The sequence below is a fragment of the Gadus morhua genome, chromosome 15 (assembly GCF_902167405.1).
Source record: "Gadus morhua chromosome 15, gadMor3.0, whole genome shotgun sequence".
Classification (NCBI taxonomy): Eukaryota; Metazoa; Chordata; class Actinopteri; order Gadiformes; family Gadidae; genus Gadus; species Gadus morhua.
Window position 1 is genome coordinate 22,246,714 of NC_044062.1, and position 23,772 is coordinate 22,270,485.

At 42.7% G+C, this 23,772-nt stretch overlaps 1 protein-coding gene across 1 annotated transcript in view; it reads left to right on the forward strand.

The window, feature by feature from the left end:
• The window catches only part of nrg3a (neuregulin 3a), a 288,224-nt gene that overhangs the window by 198,323 nt on the left and 66,129 nt on the right, over positions 1 to 23,772 (forward strand). The window lies entirely within an intron of this gene.

The window sequence follows — 23,772 nt, forward strand, 5'->3', positions numbered from 1 at the left end:
TTTATTTATTTGGCCATTGTGTGATATCGGCTAGTTGTTCAGGGATGCAAATTCTAAACCTACGGTCTTGTTTTGAACATACGACAAACAAATGACTGAAGTCTTGTCCGAATTGATTCAATCCAGTTCAGATTAAAACCTCTTCAGTTGATCAAGGGTTAGGCGGCTCGTTGAGGTCCAGTCTGGGTCAGAAGGTTTCGGACCTGGAGAACGGATATCATTGATCAGGTCAGTCATCCCTCTGGTGGCTATGGTTATTTCTATCCACATTCTTCATGACTCGAGTTAGGAATAGCTCTTATGAAACTTGGGAATGGCTGACAATGGTTATGTGACTTTACATCAATGTAACGGTGCGGCTGCCCGTTACCACAGGCAATGGACACAAACAGTACTGACACCGGGATTTACAAGTACCCTTTTATTAAACACACACAGAACATTCAAACACTTTCATGACGCCACCTGCAACACACAAAAAAAACATACGTCATGAGGAAGCCGGTCATGGGACATGGCACAAACAAGGACAAGACGTAAAACACTCGCGTTACGGTTGCGCTGGCTTCCGGGTGCCGGGGGCTGCGGGAGGACCCGACGTGAAGTCCGGAAGAACATTTGTGCGGTGTGGGGGTGACGTCAGACGATTTCGTTTTTTTTCGTTTTATTGATTTCGTTTTTTTGTTCATTCATTTTTGCCTCCTGATGGACCATTTTTGTACCTGAATAAATTCAGGCCAACGGCCTTGCTCACATCCCACCACTGCCTCCAATCCTTCCACCGCTGCAAGGCCAGCCTGGTAACAATCAAGTACAGATATGAATATATAAGCGCCCTTAGCGTGTGGTAACAACCCAAAACGGACTCTAAAGAAACATGCAGCGTGCCTCAACCTCCCTGAAATCTCCCTCCAAGGATTCCTGGCAGTCCTGGGTTTGACCAAACATGAGGGAGGTGCAGATTACTGCTGTCCATAAACAGACACGCCCTTCAGAACATGCTGCCAGGTTTGCCAAACTGACGGATATGTTTGCTGCAGGCCCTTCAGCAAAGGGGGCCAGGGTTGCTGGAGATCTTAAGAGGCCCTTCTGCTGCCGACAGACAGGGTCCTCCAAGCAGGGCTTGCTTGTTTAGTACCTAGCGCACAGGGAACACGTGGACTCGGACAGAAGTCTGTTTCCGGCTAGCAGCAGCGGCAAAGCTGTCATCCCAGCTCTGTTAAAACGGGTTGTGTCTTCATGTTGTACAGATATGTATGGTGGAGCAGAAACATATATGTCTGAAGCATATTAAGGTTCAGTAGGAGAGTGGATGTGGCGCTGCTGTTAAATCGGAGTGCCTGGCAGCACACCTCTCTGAACAGACTGGGGTCGGGAGGACTGCTCCCACGATGAAAAGATCGACACAGGCTTGTTGTTGAAATACTCTTTATTTGAATTGCTGTTTTCCATGTTATAGTCAGAGGAAATCAAAGAAATCGATGTGCTCGCTCACCCTTGCGGTCTCACGTGTTGTGCTCGGCTCGGAGATGCAGATTTCCAATGTGACCATTGACACTTTATGGACTTCGCTGTCAAGATGCTGCTTACAGAAAAACTGTAAATGTGAAAGAGAACAGCCATTACATTGAACTGTGGGATACAGCCCGGGTTTAAACATCAGCCGCCTAATGAAAGGGAACTCTAAAATGTGTGACATAATTCTGTCTTTAAAAAGTAATACACTCAACAAACCCTTTGGGCTCACCACAATGCACTCCTATTATTTAAATCATTCAACACATTCGCTGAGCGCTATTCAATTTGCAATTTAAAAAATAAAAAAAGTAAACAGCAGAGAAAGAAGGATGCAGTTTTACAACATTACTTCCCTTGCTAATGCGTTCCTCCCGAGCTCAGTTGAGCTCTAAACAAATGTTATTGATGATGGTATCGGCGAAGCGTTCATGGGCTGGTTAATCTCACCCTAGGTGTTGGTTGGCGGGGGTCAGGGTCTGATATCCATAAGCTGCTGCCAGGCCTTCAGCAGTATAAATAAGACATCGATCCTGCCTGCAATAGGAGCCTTCAATAAATATGATTAATGAATAAGTAATGAGAGGAAATAAGTGGGCTGGAGAAAAAGGAGAGATGATGGAGGGGAAGAAAGAGGTGCCCAGTGTGAAGAAAATAAATGAGGGGAGAGTTTTAGGAGAAGGGTGAACGGGATAGACAGAGGAACGGCAGAGAGAGGGAAGGGCAGAAACATCTACACAAATAATACTGGTGTCTTGTGTGATAAACATACTGAGGAGAGAAACCACCCAATGCATTCAATAACAAGAATTATATTCATATGTTTTGGTTTAAGGGTAAGCATTAATTCAAACGTGGTTTATTGTGAGGGTAGCATTATCAGCATTATATATGTTTTGATTGACGGCTGTATATTTTTATTGATGGCTGATCTTCACAAGGCTATAAATATTGTGAAATAGCGTAATTGAAAAAAATAAAGATCTGCATTTGTAGCACCAAATGGCTCTGCCAATCCCTCTGGACACCCTCCATTCTCTCTCTCCCTCTCTCTCTCTCTCTCTCTCTCTCTCTCTCTCTCTCTCTCTCTCTCTCTCTCTCTCTCTCTCTCTCTCTGACTACTGCTCCATTAGGATATGAAGCTGATCATTGGAGTATAATTGATTCTGTCCAATATGGGGAGGGGCTTTAATGTCTGCCGCTGTGCAATGATCGATCAAGCCAAGGTTAATCCAGTGTGAACTTTATCACACTGCTCATGAAACACTTCATCTCTGCCTGAGTTACTGACCCACCCAGGCCCCCTGAGACGCAACACACACACACACACACACACACACACACACACACACACACACACACACACACACACACACACACACACACACACACATACAGACACACACACACACAATCGCGCGCGCATGCGTAGACATACATATATGCACGCACACAGATATACGCACATGCAGACACATGTTTGCTTTGCTCAGCTGCACAGAATTAATAGATAGTAGATGAACAGAGTTAATCTACCGTGTACCCACTATCTGGCTTAATATCTAGACTAATTTTTGCATTATGTGAACAGAAGCCGACCTCCTCCGCTCTGACATTTTAATTAATTAAATTCACTTGATCAGAAGTGAATGACTAAGGTCATAAACGTTGTATTAATAAACATCTGGTACTTTTACTGGTCAGTTTAGGTGCCAAGTGGATGAATGGATGGATGGATGGATGGTGTTCACAGATACTGATGATAAACACACTCTTGAAAATTAAGATGCATCTCGATCTCGTTTGCTTGCCGGTGCAGCGCTGCTCTATTCCTTTAGATTTTCCGAGTAAGTCGAATGATTTTGTCCCAACCAGAGCTCCAATAATACTGTCTTCCCTTCCTGGATTTTTTTCCTTCCTATGTTTTTTGCTTGCTTTTATATGGAAGCCCGTTTCCGCCACGTAAAAGAAAAAAAATGCAGGTCACAACTCATTATTTTGAGATAGTATCTCATTATTTTGAGATAGTATCTCGTTATTTTGAGATAGTATCTTGTTATTTTGACATAGTATCTCGTTATTTTGACATAGTATCTCGTTATTTTGACATAGTATCTCGTTATTTTGAGATAGTATCTCATTATTTTGAGATACTATCTCATTATAATGAGATAACTTCTCAACAGGACCAGACCAGTCATTGTAGCCTAATTGTAGCTTATCCATAGGTGCAGCCTATAGCTGAGCTCAAGAAAAATGACTCAAGACAGTTTAGCTATGTATGGGCTAGTAAGCCTAAGGGCCCAGATCTCCTCTGATTTCCCCATTTTGACTCAAACACAAGCAAACCATGCTTGCGTCTGCAGTTGCCATCGACAAGATGCATGTATTTGTAAATTGACACTGCCCATGTTTCTCTTGACTATTTACTGACAGGGTGAGACATGCCAAACAAAATGAATAATAATAGGCTATATAGGTATAGCCTATTATTACAGTAGATTAGCTGGAGATGATGAACTCGATTATTAAAGATTATTTCAGACGGAGGCATACAAATGCTGAAATTTTGGCTCGATTATCTATGGAGCACAACATAAACATTAGTAAAAGAACTCTAGAAAGAGTGCTTCATAGAAATCAGCCGTACACCACCAGCGTTCAATACGTTGGTTCCCCGTGCTTGGACCTAGAGTGACACAGTCTGGGGAAATGCCGTTTTCACTGCCGTGAATATAACTTTGCATTGCGGCAATGTGTGTGTTCTCCGTCCCGTGATCCAATCTCACTTTCAATGGGCGACCATGCTGCATCACTGAATCAATGAAATACCCCGCTATAAGACGTAGGTCGCTGTTAGTTGAGTGGGTGTTTAGCCAGATCATCTTTGGCGAGAACCCATCAATGCAACCACTGATGCATATCCCATACGGCTTCAATTTGTCATAGCCATCTATGTGCCACACATAATTCGGGCCACGACTGACATAGACTCTACGTCTCAGACGGTGCCGTGCACGGAGATCCACGCCACCACCATCCATTTGACGCAGCAAGAGACGAACGGTCTCTCTGTCCTTGATGATCCCTGCCATCCAACACTTCTGTTGCATCCACCTGAAGCCATGTTGTTGGCCAGAGGACTGTAATTGGCGATGTATGAAATCGGCTACTTCTCCGATGTCCGCCTTATTGCGTCTTCGCCACAGCTGATTCCTATGAAGCACTCTTTCTAGAGTTATTTTACTAGAGTTTATGTTGTGCTCCATAGATAATCGAGCCAAAATTTCAGCATTTGTATACCTCCGTCTGAAATAATCTTTAATAATCGAGTTCATCATCTCCAGCTAATCTACTGTAATAATAGGCTATATGTAGCACCTATGGATAAGCTACAATTAGGCTACAATGACTGGTCTGGTCCTGTTGAGAAGTTATCTCAAAATAATGAGATAGTATCTCATTATAATGAGATAGTATCTCAAAATAATGAGATACTAAGTCAAAATAACGAGATACTAAGTCAAAATAACGAGATACTATCTCAAAATAACGAGATACTATCTCAAAATAATGAGATACTATCTCAAAATAATGAGTTGTGACCTGCATTTTTTTTCTTTTACGTGGCGGAAACGGGCTTCCATACTTTTAAATCCAAAGATGCGAACAAAATCATTTGCTTCCAATTATCAGCTCCTTATTTCTCATGTCTTTTTTGTGTCTGTCTCAAATTACCTTCAAAGTATAGAATGTGTAGTTTTGCATCTTTGTCCTGTTCTTCATTCCCAGCCAGACTGTCCAATTCCTCTCTCTCAGCCAGGAGTCTCCTTCTCCTGACATTCATCAACATCGTCTCTCACTCTTGATGTGCGGCTGAGAAGAGCACCAGAAAACAAATTATGCAACACCACAGCTTCATTTTTTGTGTTTGTGGGGACACGTTGAAGTGTGACAATTGGAGGGCTTCCAATCAAACGATGTGCCATTCTTATCTAATAAATAATCAATGTTAATTTTGAGACGCAAGTGTAAGCATGTGCATGTATCACTTACACTGAAGCATTTACCATAGGTTCATATACATGTCGTTGAGATAAGCCTGTGTATAGATTATACACTGTGCACTGTTGATTGATCATGCTTTCCCGATGGATATTTGCATGGTATATACGGATACAAGCAGTTGTACTTAAGACAGTGCCCTTGCTCATGCGGGGTCGATAGACACAACACAATGCTTTAGCACCGATACACCTCAGATCCCCTGACCTTCTACTGGTCTCAGATGAGAGGGTTGGATGCTCTGCCGACCAGCCAAGGTGATGTTCCATCACTCAGCTCAGGAGCACCCCCCCCCCCCCCGTGGACACCTGCAGGGTACGTTGTTAGGGGAACAGCACACCGGTTTACCATATTCAGTTGGTCTGAGTTTGCAATCATCCAACAGAAACAATCCCACCCCTCCCTTCAGACCTCCCGCCATAGTCGCTTTACAAAACCTGGGACAGATGACTACAGTTCTCCACAGCCACAGATTTCTCAGAGCATCATTGATTGCTGTTTGAATGTAAGAAAATGTCAACAAATATGACCAGAAAAATGCTTCTAACATGAATTGCCTACCATACTTTTAATATACACCAGTTGTACTGACTAACTGCCGTGGCCTTAAAAGACAGGCAGTGCAGGGTCAGCTCTAGGGGCTGTGAGGACCACAGTGAGACTGTACAAAGACCGGAGAGGAACTCCACTCCATCAAGGTGGTTACCATTGGACTTGCATTGAGATTCCAGGTACCATGCACAACACATTGATTATGGCAGATGCTCAAATGTATTCACTTTACATATTCAAGGTCACAGATCGCATATTGCTGTCGACTATGTTCATCAATCAACCTCAGCTGTCTTTTAGTAGCTCAATCTATTGGATTTGAACACTCAGTTCAACCGCATATTGCTTATCTAATTCCTCCACAGACTTTATCCATTTATAGGTTGCATTCTTTTTCTGTTTGCATGTCTTCCGTTCACTCTATCCTCTCGCCTTTGGTCTGTCTGTTGGGTGGGCTGTCTATCATTTGTTTTTGGAACTCCTACGGACCTTAGAATGAGTGTCTTGTGGTCCGAGCCGCGCTGGGCGGCCCGGTGTGAAACACAGGGCTAAGCGGTGGTCTCTGTGATAAGGTCAAGCTCCGCAGACGTCCGAATGACTTGACCCTGAGACCTGCGCTGTGCCACGACGGCCATTGGTGAGCAGCGCATCCATAAATCAAACTCCATTTGATTTATTTGACCCCATCGAGAGCGCGTCGCGGAGGTCAGAGGTCACAGCTGAGCGCCTGTCACATAACAGGCATTCAACTGGCGAGAAACTGACGAATGAGGAAGGAAAGGTGTCTCGAGGATGACCTAGAGAGACCTTGAACCTTCGCCTGCACACGCCGGCAGTCTCTGGGGAGGTTATCTATTGGGTATGGAGACCAGGGGAGAGTGTCTAGTTGGCTGCAGCTTTGTTCATTTGTTCATTCTTTATTGAAAACAGCACAAGGCTGTTCTCAGTTCAACCGTGCCCTCTTTTTAAATCCCGTTGGTTTTTCCTGCCTGTTTCTACATGTAATTTATCCCCTGACTTGTGTGTGAGCTCGGCTGAACGAAAATATCTCGCGGCAAACATGGGAAAGGGAAAATACACAAGCACACAAACACGTAGCCACGCGTGTGTATGTACAATGGTTATTTATTCAGGCCTCAACAACAACTGCGACCTGTCGGTCAATCTCACCTCTGCTCCTGCAGGAGGATACAGGGCCATGTGGTGGGAAGATACACAATAACGCGCCGCACAATATGTAGTAAATATTGACTGTCAGGGGTAATAAACTCAAACCAATCTGTGACAGATTGATTCAGGGAGTCGAGGGACAGCGGTTTTGACAGGTTTAAGATCAAAGGTCGTGTTTTTTATTGCTGAAATTGGCTAGATTAGGTGTTCTTAGTGTGACTTTCATGTTTCATGTGGGTTGCCATCTCACAGCCAGGGACATACTGGGACATAAATCCATGCCGTAAATTCAAATTTGCTGTCGTCTATCACTTTATTTGATGGCGCAAGTTGGCCACTTATTAACACAAAATCTAAAGCTAAGTGGTTAAGTTAGCAGGTTGGATTCTAGGAGTTAAGGGCATCTTTTAATAATTCATAGCTGAACACAGAAGAGAAAAGCTGCTTCATTATATAGAAAAACCCAGCAGAATCTATGACAGCTCTGAGCAAACTCAGTTGTATACAAACATGCATAGTAATATTCTCTGAAAAAAATATGAATTAAACTAAGGCAATCACAGTCGTTGTTGTTGTCATTTGCTTGATTGAACTATAGCCTTTTGCAATTCAGAAGTTGCCAAAGTTGCCACTGGGAGAGAAGCTGTAGCAGGAATGATGATTAGTTGGATACAGAATAATCTTTTGCGACTCTGATCACTCATCATGACTTTGTTGACATATTTACGATTTTGGGTGCATATTTTTCTTTTCATATATCTCTCTCAATCTTTTCTATCTCTCTCTCTGTCTCACTCTGTCCCGCCTCCCGCTCCCTGAAGACGTTCGTATAGATTTGGACAGGGGAACATATTTCAATCGTGATGTGTAACATTGATTGTGAGGTTGGAGTTCCAGCCTTTCTCGTTCGTTGTTGTTCACTAGAATTGAGCGTGAGTCGCTTATTTTAAAACACACACACACACACACACACACACACACACACACACACACACACACACACACACACACACACACACACACACTCACACTTACACTGCACCAAGACAAGTCTGAATCCGAGAAAAAACTGAACAAACACATTGGGCCAAACACATGCTCAAATAGACACATGCACACAAACACACCGCACAATTAAAACACAGAAAACGTGCCACACACAAGCACAGTGTTAAGCCTGTGTGTTGCCCCGGCATTAAAGAGGACTTAGTGCCCAGAATAATGGCAGCATACAAGACTAATCCACTTTCATGCCATCCTAGCCTGATATGTCAAGCCCTGTTCGTTGTCCCTGTCTTGGTAATGAGCAAAAGCATCAAATCATCTCCTCATTAGCCTTTCATGGACTCCTCATGCTTAATCCTCTTTATAATATTTGCCAAGTTCAAAATGTTACAGATACATTACAAATGGGTATTGTGTGGTTTGCTATACCAATAAGCCAAAACTCCTTTGCGCATGTGTCTGCATGCGTGTGTGTGTGTGTGTGTGTGTGTGTGTGTGTGTGTGTGTGTGTGTGTGTGTGTGTGTGTGTGTGTGTGTGTGTGTGTGTGTGTGTGTGTGTGTGTGTGTGTATGTGCATGCATGTGTGTGATTTTCACTGATCTATATTTCACCAATTCAATAGTTTTCCATGAAAACATGATGCATGATTACGCTTAGAGCAGCATTTGACAATCATTGCAGGTCTGCTTAAACAAGATGAACGGAGACCCGTATGGAGGAGGCCAATGCACAAACGAATTGGTATTTTTATATGAGGGGAACACAGATGTAGAGACGCAACCCACTTTTAGAAATAATGAAAAATATCTCAGGCAGTTCGCACAATAAAAGAATATCTCTACGGTTATTTCAATACTTCAAAACAAACTCTTCTGAAACTATGAAGGCGTAAACCAAACCCTCTTTATGTGATTTTCTCTCGGAACAAGATGCCCCTGGCATCAAACACTCATCTGAAAGTGACTCATAGCGCAGTTCAACTTCAGAGGGGGAAGACATTATGATGGAACAAGGCCCCAGATTACAGAAGAATGCTCCCTCTTACAGCCAGCCTCCAAATGACCCTCTCAGTGCGCCTAGTCCTCATCTGTGACATTATTCTCCCTTCACAGGAATAGTGTGTCAAGTCCATCAAAAGAAGAACTTGATGTGTACATTTGGGGTTTTGGGGATATATCCTAACAAACATACACAGGTGGAGGGTACATTATGTTATGTTGGCTCTTTCTTTCGTGGCAGCTCATTGACATTCAAGGAAACAATCAGACCGGCAGAAGAAGAGAGGAAAGAAGTGGTTAATCAATGAGACCCAGGCTTTTTCTGTCTTCCCTTTCATGGAAACCACACCTCTCTCTGCCCCCATTTCTCTCTCTCTCTCTCTCTCTCTCTCTCTCTCTCTCTCTCTCTCTCTCTCTCTCTCTCTCTCTCTCTCTCTCTCTCTCTCTCTCTCTCTCTCTCTCTCGGTTATGGCATAACACCAGTACAGACAATCAGAAGCACACGCTCCCGCTCCATTTCCATAATCTGCACGGCGGTAGCATGATCCTTGTGCCCTATAGCTCCTAAAGCAGCATCCTTGCCGATCCCATTGGCCAGGCTTGTTAAGCCTCCCAGGGCACAAACAATGAGGTCCTTTAATGTTCCCCAGCTGTGTGGCAGGATAAGAGATGGAGCCATTGGCAAACACTTCACGCTCTATGTTACTGATCTGGACTTGTTCCCGAAGCACGATCGTTTGTGCTTAATGTTGTGCTGAATGGAGACAGAATATGTTAATGGCATAATGAGGATATTATGTCAATGTTTTTGCATGGGGTGGATAACATGTAGGAGATAGGGTAGCATAGAGATATATTAAAGGGTAGGGTGTGACAGGGTTGAGTAGGTCGGGGTAGGGTAGGTTAGGATGGTTGGCCAGGACCTGATAGGTAGAGTAGTGCAGGGTGGGATAGGATAGGATATGGTAGGATAGGGAAAATCATTACAACCTGTTGAGTTTAGCAACACAAGGCTCTGGCTTTGTGTGCTTTGAATTCATCTGTGCACCTTCAAAAGTTGATGAGCTTCTGAATATGCAGGAATCCCAACCCAGTCTGCAGATAGGATCATTTCTGTTTCCCTGAATCAAGGGCCTGGATATTCTTCATTTGAAACCCAGTCTGAATCCTGATAGACGACAGCATAAGCATAATGACAGCATAACGCCTCGAGTAACCCTCCTTGAACATTTCTCTGTATAGATATGATGGCTTCTGAGTGGCTTCTGAGTGATTTATCCCATGTGGGAGTTGAATCTTGAACCTTTTTGTTTGTTTTAACTTTAATCCCTGCTTGTTTTCTTTCCTTTGTATGATTTACCTACGTTTGAAAATAAAAGTGCTAAAGCAACCATATATATATACCTTTCCATTCTTTCTCTTTTATTTCATTTTTCTTCTCTTTTGATCTTCTCCAATTTCAATCTATTTCCATACATTTATTTTTATCTGCCATGTGGTTCCCTGGTGAAAGGTTCTTTCAATCCTCAATCCAAATAAGAGAAATGTCAGTAATGGCTATTTTATGGCCCTCAGCACTAAGATGTGACAGTCTCAAAGCAGTGAGGTGAATCACTTCAAAAGAATAGCTGAGCAACGATTGAATAATTCATGGCAGCCTGGCCTCTCTGTGGCTTCATTTCAGCTGAAAGCCTGTTATAATTCCCCCACATTATTCCAGCACGACGTCACATTAAAAGAGTCTGCCTCTCCGTCTCACACACACTATTCTGTGCGGTTTGCGGTGATTGAAATACCCACCGTGTGTCATTGTTCAAAGCAACACCATACTGCCATCTACATCAAAAACAAAACACATGAGAACAGAGTGGAGTAGTTTCACCTAAATTTGCTTTTGTTTTTCCCCATTGGAGTACGCAAACATGTGGACGTGAGAAGGCTGTTGTCTTTCAGCGGCTGTACAATAGCTTTGTTGCTTGCACCTGTGCATTCAATGAAGCATCCTCCTTGCTATGAGGCAGGAGCAGTGGCTAATTATGGCCTCTGTGAGTTCCAGTACTTATTTGGGCAGATCCGCTACCACTTATGAAAAAATAAAAAAATGAAAACATGATATAAATGAAATAATAATATGCATACATATATTTAGAGGACAAATCCATAGAATTTCATGTTTATTAAGAGTTAACGTCATTTGAAAGAGTCGGAGATCTGTTGACACACTAAAAAGCTGGGCCAACAAACCACGCCCGACACTTTTGAAATTCGCCGCATCTGAGGAGCAAGCTGAGAGGAAAAAACGGTTACCATGCATGACCACATGCGTGTGGTCATGCATGGTAACCGTTTTTTATTAACAAGTTAATAGAAATTATAAATATCACAGAGCAGGATTTTGAACGTTTAAAATATTTCATGTCAATTTACAATAGGATATTGATCATACGCGCCTCATCTCTGCAACGGAATTTGTTTAAGATATAAAAAACATTGAATTTTACATTAAAACAGATATTTTCGTTTTGAAATAAATATTTGGAAACAAAAATGTTTCCCGCAGTGCGCCTCTCTGGCATTGAGCATGATCGCACTCTGCACAACCCAGTCGGTAAATAGGTCACTGTCACGCACGACTCTGTAATCAACGCTTTCCAAGCATTGGTGGTGATGGCAACTTTCGCCGCCAGTGGCGGCTGGTGATCAAAAATGTTGGGGAGGCACAGTAAGATAGGGGGTCTGGGTTTTTTTCAAAAAATGTAATTTAATAGATTTGATTTCCTGTATTCTGGTGCATTTTGGGGCTGGCCATTTTTACCTACCATTCATTCAGATTCATAGCCTACATCCTGACTTTCAGGGCCTGGACAAGCTTACACTGCATATACAGACCTACTTTATGGCCATTCCACCAGCCATTGCTATTTGACCCATTGTTGTTGTTCTGATATTGAGACAAATCATGATCACTGTCCTATAGCATCCATTTTTTGAGTGTCAATGTCTACAAATGCTGTTAGAAATATGGGACAGTCGCTTCATTTTGTTTATATGCTACAGGCCGAAAGACTAATTTAATATGTAACTTACTTGCTCCTTTAAATATTGCTTGGGGAGTCCAATTCCTCCACTGAAAAGGGTCGAAAGTGCTCACAACTCTCTGCTAGTTAGCGATCTGTATATCCTCTACATCAGGGGTTTCCAAAAACTTTCAACCCGCGACCCCCAAATTAACGGAGACTGGCGACCCCCACTATCCCCGGATGTAACTGAAAAAATAAATTAAAATGTGCGCACAGGCCATACGCACTAGGCTTATCCAAACACGGGCTTAACGACAACACAAAAGAACAGAGCAGCCTGTTATGATTTTACGTATATAGAAATTTACTGTTTGATGAAAAGCAGAGTACCTCAGTCAAAATAATATCCATGTAACATGAGTGCATAGTATTGCTGTCATGTGCAAACTTAACTTTGAAACTTTACTTTAATTTCCATTTGAACAGAAGAATATCTCGGTCAGGGTAATATCCACAAACTGTTGTAAACATATGTACATTGTTGCTGGCAACTATGTTTCAGCGTTAATCTCATCGAATGAGATGGATGACCGCTATGCGCGGAACACAGCAAGTCCATTCTCGGTTTAATTGTGGAGACGGCCACACGGAGATCATCCTCCACATTTAGACGTGATCTGTATTTATTTTTAATATATGTCAGTGCAGAGAAAGTTTTTTCACACAGGTATGTGGAGCCAAACAGCATCAGTACGTCCATCGCGGCCTTGGACAGCTGTGGATATTCCCTCTCGACTGAAATCCAGAACTCAGCAAGCGTCTTGGAATCAAAATCTGTCTTTAAAGTGCGGTCACATGACAGCTCAATCAGTGCGTCCTCCATGCCGGCTGACAGATGACTTGCGGTGGTTACAGTGAATGGTGATTTTATCCAGTCGTATTGTTCCGGAGCCATTTCCTCAGGGAAATACTTGTCAAAGTGTTCCAGGAGGGCTTGAAGGTGGGTAGTTATAGACGTCTTCACAATGTGAACACTCAGATCATTTTCTTCCATGAATTCGTCCAGCTCATTAAACATGTCAATCCTGCCCCTTTCAACTCGTGCAGTCCAGCGATCAGGGACGCGGGAAGTGGGGGTGCTTAGGGTGCTGAAGCACCCCCCTGGCGGTCCCTGGCTGTAACTGTAAGTGAGAACGTTTTCTGAACGAATCAATACTTTTTTTTTTTAGAGTAGAATTGTATCATACAACATGATTATTCATGAAATTATTGACATCCACCCTTTTTGTTATATTTATCATATTAGCATTTCATTTTATTTAGGACATTGTCTGTGTAGGCTGACGTAGTGACGCACAACGCAGAACAATGCTATGTGCGCGACGGGAAAATTTGAAAAGTCAAGCTTGTTACAACCAGTAAGTGTTTATCCGAGCGGAGCCCTAAATGTGACGTCACCCGTCATCTCGTCTCTGTAAACATTGGAGGTTGCGCAGCATTTATTATGACGTCATTATATAGACTCTCTCTCAGCACCCCCCACGCGGACTGACTTCCCGCGTCCCTGCCAGCGATCCACTTTTCTCTTGAATGCGCAGATTTTATCACTAATTAACATGATGCTTGTGTTTTCACCTTGCAATGACAGGTTAAGTCCATTCAGACATTCAAAGATGCAAGACAGATACAGACAGACAGTCAGGTGGTCAGCGAGCTGGGACCCATGCTCCATCAGAAGTAAGCGCACCTCGTCCCGCAGCTCAAACAGGCGGCTGAGAACATTTCCCCGCGAAAGCCATCTGACTCCGCTGGCCTCTCTGTCTTTTCTTTGCTCGGTATTAACCAACGTTTCATTTAAAAAAATCATCCAAAAATCATCAATGAGCTAGTTCAGAGAAAATCTACTGATCCGATTTGTGATGTTTACTGTGGAGCCGTAAAGTGACCTGACACCTGCAAATAATAATAATAATAATAATAATACATTTAATTTAGAGGCGCCTTTCAAGACACCCAAGGTCACCTTACAGAGCATATAGTCATCATAAATCGTTTAAAAAACAAGACATTGTGGAAAAAATAAATAAATAAACATAATAAATAAAAAATAAATGATGATGCTATCGTTAATCTGTTGTAATCACCTCAGGAGGAAAATCTGTAGTTTTAATTTTAATTATAACTACCATGTTTCATAATTTTTACTATGGCCGAATTTTTCTGTATTTTTCTTTTTTATAATTTATTTGATTTATGGAAATCATTCCGCGACCCCCACTTTGGGAACCCCTGCTCTACATTTAGTTGTGTGGCGCGATTGCTGCTGAGGGAGGTAGCCTATTTGATTGATTTGCTGAATTATCCAATCATGTGGTGATGACAAAAAAGAAAAGCAAGGCCCGAGGGCAAGTTTTCTTGCGCCAATGAAAAGCTGTCTCTGCTTGATAGACAGCAAAAAGTTAGAGAGCTTACATTGACTTCAACGTGGCTGGCGCCCCTGACTTGGAGGAGGGCTTTATTTCGAATGACCAATAACTAGCCTAGCCCAAATCATTGACGCTCGGACGCATTTAAATGGTTGCTGGCAGTGACAAGTATATCACACAATTAAACGAGGATAAACGCTATATATTTTTGTCGATTTATTTCGTATTGATAATAGTTGATTGATAGTTGGCAGATATATTCAAGTGAATATTTCACGGAGGGGCGGCGCCCTTGCGCCCTATTGACCCACCGCCACTGTTCGCCTCTAAGGACAGGATCTCACGGAGGGAGGCTGCTGCTTCGCTGTACAATTTCTCCAGCTGCACAGTCCTAGTTTGGCGACATGGCACTCTGTAATCCGGCTCGAAAAATGCCATCAGATCGTGGAAGACTAACACGTCACGTCTCTGGCAAAGGCTGCTGTAGCAAGGCTGCCGTAGCATGCATCAGTTATATTCTCAATTTAATTTACAGAGCAATCCCTGCAAAGCATTTAGGTTAACTATATAAGAGACTAGGATTAGTGTGTGTCTGATAGGGGGGGGGAGGCGTGCCATCACGATGGTGGCCCTCCATCGTGATGTCAGTCAGCCATCACGACGGACGATGACATCGTCCATCGGCACAACCCTAGTAGGCAGTGTATTTTTCTTTTGTTCCATTACCCCCGTACTTAGTCTCCGGATCCAGCCCCCCTCTGCGTTCCGGAAATTAAGCACTGGGCAGGAGAGAGGTGTAAAAATGACATGCAGAATCCTCATGGAGAAGATGAGCCAAGCATGAGGCTGGGAGATAGCGATGAGCTATACATCGTGCACAGTGCCCTTGACACATCCTCCATCTGGACGACCCCATGGCTTGCGGAGGCACTGTTCCAAACCGGTGTGGTGTTGATCGGAGCGGGAGATACGCACCAGGCACTCCTACTCCCCTGCTCCTCCCCCGCCACAGCCCTCCCCACAGCTCACCCCCAACCCCGGCGGAGGCGACAAGGTCCCTGATAAGACAAGGAGACAGAACAATGTGTTAAGACAAGCAATCAGCAGACACGTTGCCAATACGCCACACACACACACACACACACACACACACACACACACACACACACACACACACACACACACACACACACACACACACACACATACCCACACATACACACACACACACATACCCACACATACACACACACACACACACTCATCTATTTATACACATCGCACTCTCACACATACACACACACACACTTGCACATACATACACTCACACATACATACACACACACACACGCACACACACACACGCATACACATGCACACACTCACACATGCATACACACACACACAGTCACACATACATACACATACACACACAAACACACACTAATGCACATGCATGCTCACACATGCACCACACACACAGGGAGACTGGTGGGGTGGTAACCATGGAAACCAGGTGAAGGTGACTGGCGATTCAAATGAAACTACAGAATGAGTGTTGTAAGAGTAAAAATAATAAGTTAGAATGTATATAAATATATGTACTGCATATTTATATATATATATATATATATATATATATATATATATATATATATATATATATATATATATATACATACATATACATATTATGATGGAAAATAATATCTCTGCGCTGAATAATACCTGCTCAGATGGCAAGTCATCCTTAAAAATACTGTGTACCGAGCATATGAAATGTACATAAGGAAATAATGATTCATGACACACACACGACACAACTCTAAGATGCACACACCAACGCATACACAATAAAGCACACATTAAATAATACAGGCAAGCATGGAAACACGAATCAGGGTCAGTTTCCTTTCATTGTGTGGTTGTGGGTGGATGTGTGTGTGTGTGTGTGTGTGTGTGTGTGTGTGTGTGTGTGTGTGTGTGTGTGTATATCATGTGTATGTGTGTGTGTGTGTGTGTGTGTGTGTGTGTGTGTGTGTGTGTGTGTGTGTGTGTGTGTGTGTGTGTGTTCAAGCCTCATTGCCAGCCTTCCTTGGCCACATTAGTGGCAAAGCTTCAAACAGCTGGCTTCATGTTGTCAACATTCAGATCTATAATACTCAGTTCTACTTTGCTATTATCGGTGACTGTGTCTGGACATCTATTATACGTTATCTTATGCAACACACATACACATACACACACACACACACACACACAAACACACATGCATACAACTATACAAATATACACATCTATATTACTAGGGCGTACGTGTGTGTGTGTGTGTGTGTGTGTGTGTGTGTGTGTGTGTGTGTGTGTGTGTGTGTGTGTGTGCGGCACACCCATGTCTGAGAGAATAGGGCTTCTGGCGGGGAAACCAGAGCCCAGTCAAGCCATTAAGTTGACGAAGGGCGTGTAAAAAGTGGTTTGCGGGCTGTAGTGCGAGCTCTGAGTGGCTGTGATAAGACGACACCCCCCCCCTCCCCCCCACACACACACACACCCCATCCCTACACAGCCCCCCTCTCCCCACAGTCCCACAATGGTTTCCACCACAGCCTCCGCGCGATATGTACCAAAACATCCGCCCCCAGCAATGACCAGGAGCATTGGGGGGAAGGGCTGTGTTTCTGGGTGTATTTCTGAGGCATCTAAAACCCAACTACATAATACCAGTCCATTCCGAGGTACGGCTCACGGTGCCTCTGGTTGCCATGGTGACGGCAGCTTATTTTTAGCTCAAACCCAACTAACGTCAGTAAAGTTACCATTGTCTTGAAAGAATACATCAATGTGTAGGTTTTGTATGCATGCATGTATACATATATATATATGCAGTATATATATATATATATATATATATATATAGTAAATTCTTGTAGACGGAAAATACAAATTTGGGCAAATAAATCATATTCTTTTCCTCAAACATACTCACACATACACAGCAACAGAGACACACAACTCAACAGATTTCATCTGTGTGTTTTTGCCAGCTAGTTTTCTCCTTTTTACACAGTAATTTATGTAAATTAAATTGTGGCATAAACATGCCGACCAAAGAGCACCATCCAAACGGCGTCCAAATACAAGAGCACTTTGCATACTGTTGTACCCAGAATGGCCGGGTTCAATTTGGTCCAACTGCGTGATGATTAAATACTCATTCAGATGGAACTAGCAGACGATGATTCCAGATTTCAAATGGAGAATGAGTGGGGAGGGGAGAGGAGGGGTAGGACTCAACAACAACGCCTGTCTGATGTCACTATACCTATATTTGTCTTCTGGATAATCTATTATTTCCTTTATTTTCTCATTATTTCTGGAGGTTTACATTTGAGTTGAATGCAATTATTATTTAGTGGCAAAGAGAAAAGTGTGTCTCTTACTTTCTCTCTCTCTATCAATCCTGTTCTCTCTCTCTCCCTCTCTCACTCTCTCTCTCTCACTCTCTCACTCTCTTTCTTTCTCTCTCTCTCTCACTCTCTCTCTCTCTCTCTCTCTCTCTCTCTCTCTCTCTGTTTCCTTTGAAATAACCTCTAAAGCTAATGATCTATCTTGACCTCAGTGATCTTTAATTTAATAATAAATGAGCAATTCCTATCCGGAGCTCATCTCTGGGAGAGTAGGAGAAAACACACACACGCACACACACTCTCTCTCTCTCTCTCTCTCTCTCTCAAACACACACACACACACACACACACACACACACACACACACACACACACACACACACACACACACACACACACACACACACACACACACACACACACACAGAAACAGACATTTACAGTGTATCACATGCAAACACACACACACACACACACACACACACACACACACACACAAATAGACAGTGTACAATATACACATATTCAGTGTATCACATGCACACACACACAAACATAGACATTGTATCACACACACGCAGACACACACAAAGAAACACAACTCACACACACTCACAAACACATACAGACCCATGCATTGTCTTTATTGTTATCCACTTTTATCCCCCTACTATAAATCCCCGTGCGCACACACACACACACACACACAGAATCAAACACATACACAGACTAATTTTCTTAATTGTACCTACTTTTATTTCCCAACTCTATTCTCCTCCAGCCCACCACTGCTTTTAATGTGGCTCCCAAGTGCATAACTGTGTTAATGGTTTTGATCATCAACCTGAAACCACCAGGGAGAGAACCAGAGATCTTCTGGGAACGCAGGGTCAATATTACCCTTTATCGGCTTCTACTGAGCGAACTACGGCGAGGACTTAGCGGTAAAAACAAACAGCTTGAAAGGGATATAATGATTTGTGCTTTAATACCAGCTGCTCAAATGCCATATTTCTGTGAGGGAAATCAGAACGAAAACATGAATACATTTGGCACAATTGACTGCAATGCACGCACAATGCCAAAGTGCGATGTGCTGTCCGTCTTCATCAAATTAAGAAGTAGTGGAGGATGAAGGACACAAAATGGAGATATGCTGCGTGAGCATGGAACCCCGAAAAAAATCCCACGTTGAGTTGCAGCACGGCCGTGTGCATTTGACTACAGAGTGAGGAAGTGAGGGAAGGCTTCCATTCGTTTCCACAGAAACAATTAGAAATCTGTGTAGTAACAGAGATGCTATAAATGTATATCAGTTGATTTATCTTGTTTCTTATCCCATTCAGCTCTTATTGCTCCGTTCCACTGGGAGAGAACCAAACCCTTGGCAGTTTCCATTTAGTTTAATTCAAAATAATTGATTGCTCATTTAACTGTTATGATACTTTTGCTTGATTCTCTTTAACAAGTAAATACCAAAAACATGGTAGTAGTAGATGTTAATTTCTTAGAAGCTAAATAGGGATTGTCAATAAGATTATTTAGACGCCTAATCCTTTTTTAATGTGTTTTTATGCTATTATATTTTTATATTTTGGTAGTTAAAGTCAAACGACTAAACAATGTTTTGAGAATCAGTGATAGTGATAATCAGTGCATGCTACAGAACTAATTAACTATTCCAAAGTTGGTGTGGGTCATTACCATGGGAATAACAAGACCCCCTCCTTTCCAGAACTCTCAGCACATAACAATTTTGTTCAAATACAATCCGGTTCAAATTCCGGCTAAAACACTTTAAGCTTAATATGACGTTGCAAATGGACCTACTAAGGATCAAGAGTTTGATAGTTCAAAATCGAAAGTTTGAACTGACATCCTCCAACAGAAGCCCGGACATATAGGGTGTGTTCGAAACCGCATACTTGCTTACTACGCTTACTAACTATGACGTCAAATTGAGTAAGCATAACGTAGTAAGCGAGTTTTAGGTAAGCGAGTAGTATCCGAATGTCTTCTACTTCCGGAAAGATTTTGTGTAAGCATCGCTAGCTTACTAGACGTACTCAACTGCCCCAGAATGCACTGCGTCTATTCAAAAGAACAGTGGAAGCAATGGCGCTAAACGGGGAGCCGCAGCAGCAGAGCCCACAGCCATACCGATGTAATTGTTTAATAATTGTTTTTAACACATCACCGCAAATCCTTAGGTTGAAGATGTACTGTGACGTTAAATGTGACGTTTATATATTTATTTATAATATTTATTAACGGCGCCCGGCCGGTAGGTTATTGACACGTCATTTGATTCACGTCATCTGAGGTGGTTAAGTAAAAGGACGGTCTTCTGAACGTCGATTACTCAAATGGATTGCTCAATCATTATTTAAGGATTCGAGAAGTAAGCCAAATATTTAGTAGGTAGTAAGCAGTAAGCAAGTAGGCGGTTTCGAACACACCCATAGTCATCGTTTCAAACCAGCAATCCGGTGATCGGAAATGGCCGCCATGACCTAAATTCCCGGACTACATTTAGTTATTGCCTGTTCAAACCTGCGTTCCACCTTTCTTAATGTGTGCGCCAAACGAATGCCGAACTGAGTTGGACATGAATCCGATTATGGCAATTCAAGAGGCTGAGGCCTTTTGTATTGAGCTGAGGCTCAAGTTACACTATGCCCTGGCTTAAATGAAGTTTGAGAAAGGCTAATCTCCAAACTCCAAATGTCCTATAGAGGGGCTGAGGTTGTGGGGCTGAGGTTTACCGTGGCTCTGCCCAAGCAGCCCCCTCCCCGCCCGTGATACAATTGACCACGATGATATCAAGCTCAGTGCTTTCTGTGTCTCTGACTCGGTGTCGCCGGGACGCCCCGTGGAGTTTGCCTTTCCAATCAGAATCAGCGGCCCGGCATCTCCCCCTGCAGCTCCAGATTGATTTCGGGGGTGGGGAGCGGTGTGGCCGGGCTCTGCTCACAGCACCGCACGCCGTTGTTATCTGAAATGATCCTCTCTCTCTGCCCCGGTCATTACCAGAGAGACTGAAAGGCTGGCCGCTGATCTCAGCTACAGTGGTGAGAGTTAGCGTTGGGCATTCATTGCACCTTGTACCTGTGAAGGAGCTCTAAGGATATTAGATTGTGCATAAATACATTGAATTATTATTATTAACACAGGGTAATATTTCTGTGATTCTTTATATCTGACAATCCATCCATCCATCTATCACTGCATCAATCCAGCCATCCATCTCTTACTTTGTGTTTGTCTGTCTGCCGATCTGCTGTCTGACTATGTGTGTGTGTCTGTGTGTGTGTGTGTGTGTGTGTGTGTGTGTGTGTGTGTGTGTGTGTGTGTGTGTTTGTGTGAGTCTAGGTGAGTAGGTGTGCGGGGAGTAAAGTTAAGTCTGGAACGCCCATCCCATCACAGAGGAGGGTGTGAAGGTGTTTGTCAGAAGAAACCCCTTCAATGTATCAGTTCTTATTTATCATTTATATGCTAAATGTAACTGATTGCAGACCGACTTGCATGGAGTACACCCCACCACAGTGCATGTTATTCCATAGAGTCCATTCTATAATGGACTCTGTATTCTTCTCGGATCAGCAATTCAGTAAACGTTCTATATTTTATTTAGGGTTGTGTACAAATCACTTAACACGCTGGTGAAAGATAAAAAAAGAAAAACATAAAGCTGAAGCTTTGTATTTTATTCCTCTTCCTGTCTTTCTCCGGCTGCTCATTTCTTTTTCTTTCCAACACAGTTTTCTGAGCTCTTGCACTGAGTTGAATAATGCCCAGTCCCGGGAGGGATTTCACACTGCACCTGGCGATGTGTTAGAGAGATCATTACAAAAGGTTTACCACACCACCTTCCCAAAAAGCCTAGTCATGCATGGGTGCAAAACTTGAGCTACCTTCAGACAAGGAATCACAGTTAGTCTCTCTCTCTCTCTCTCTCTCTCTCTCTCTCTCTCTCTCTCTCTCACTCTCTCTCTCTCTCTCTCTCTCTCTCTCTCTCTATCACGGAAGCTATCACTTTATTTATCTCTCTCTATCTATCTTACCCTTTTTGGTAACGCTTTATATTAAGGTCCTTGTGATAAGCCTTAGCTAAGATGTCATAAGACCTTATTATAGAATTATTAACAATGATTTGTGTTAATAAGACTATCAATAAGTGTTAATAATGACATTATAAACATGTTTATTGTGAGACTATAAGACTTTTATAAGCACTTATAAGAAACTTGTTAACTATTTATTTATGCTTATTTTATGCTTATCAAGGTTAATAAATCCTTTATTTAACTGCTAATGATGCATTTTGCACGTACGGGATCTAAAGCGGGTACAATGCCTAATAAGGTTAAGTCCTTTAATATACACTTAATAACAGTTAATGAGTACTATATGTTATCAAGGTTGATTCAATCAAAAATACATATACTGTAAATACAATGTTATGGCGGTGATGCACAAAAACACACTTTAAAACAGTTATTTTGAAAAATATTTATTCTTTTAATTTTAAAAACTTCAGAAAGTATTCTTCACCATCAACATTTATAAAAAACTGACTATACAAATCCGAGTCCGGCTAGTTTGCTAGCAAACAGCGGGAGCGTGTCTATGTTCCCCGGGTCCTATGTTCCCCGGGTCCTATGTTCCCCGATATGTATGCGACTGGGGAACATAGGACCCTTTTTCAAAAAAAGGGTTCTATGTTCCCCGGTCTGTTACTTTTTCCACCATTACTGCCAAATACCGGCCGAGATAACTACCATTGCATGTCTTTACCTTTTGTGGAAGAGGGAGAGACGTCGGAGAACCTGACGCAGTCTATTCATACGCCGGTAAACAAACCCTGAGAAGCCCAATCCCTAAGAGAGCTCCCCGCGGTACGGCCATCCGGAGGCGCACAGAGCTTTTGGCCGTGATATTATTATACAATTATATTATATTATATATTATTATATAAAGAGCTCCGGGAGTCGCAAACGGCAACAATCATTTTCTCCTCCATGCTGAAGTTGACCCCGGACTGCACTGCACTGAGTTGGCCGGTTGAACGCTGATTGGCTGTTACGTTACACATGTCACTCAGTGGCCACGCTGTTGAAAGCCGATGGGCTGTCATCACGCGAATGTCGCGTCAAAGTTTAAATATTTTTATAGATTGATAGATTGCTGGGAACATAGGTCCCTTTTCCCAGAAAAGGGTCCTATGTTCCCCGCTTTTCCCAAAAAGGGTCCTATGCTCCCCGATATGTATGGCTACAGGGGAACATAGGACCCTTTTTTGGGAAAAACGGGGAAAATAGGACCCGGGGAACATAGGGATGACCCCCAAACAGCTAGCTAGCTAGAACCAGCTACCGTCACTATAGCATTACATTCTTAAACTGGAGTCATCCTCCAGTTCGGACCTCTTTCTCTTATCCATGTTTTCTGTGCTTGTTCCTGTCTTTTGTCTGTCAGTTGTTGGTTCGGGGTTAACTAGTTAACACGTTTCTTATAAGTGCTTGTAAAGGTCTTATCATCTTACAAAAAACATGTTTATTATGTTATTATTAACACATCGATAGTCTTATTAACACCAATTCATGTTAATAAGCAT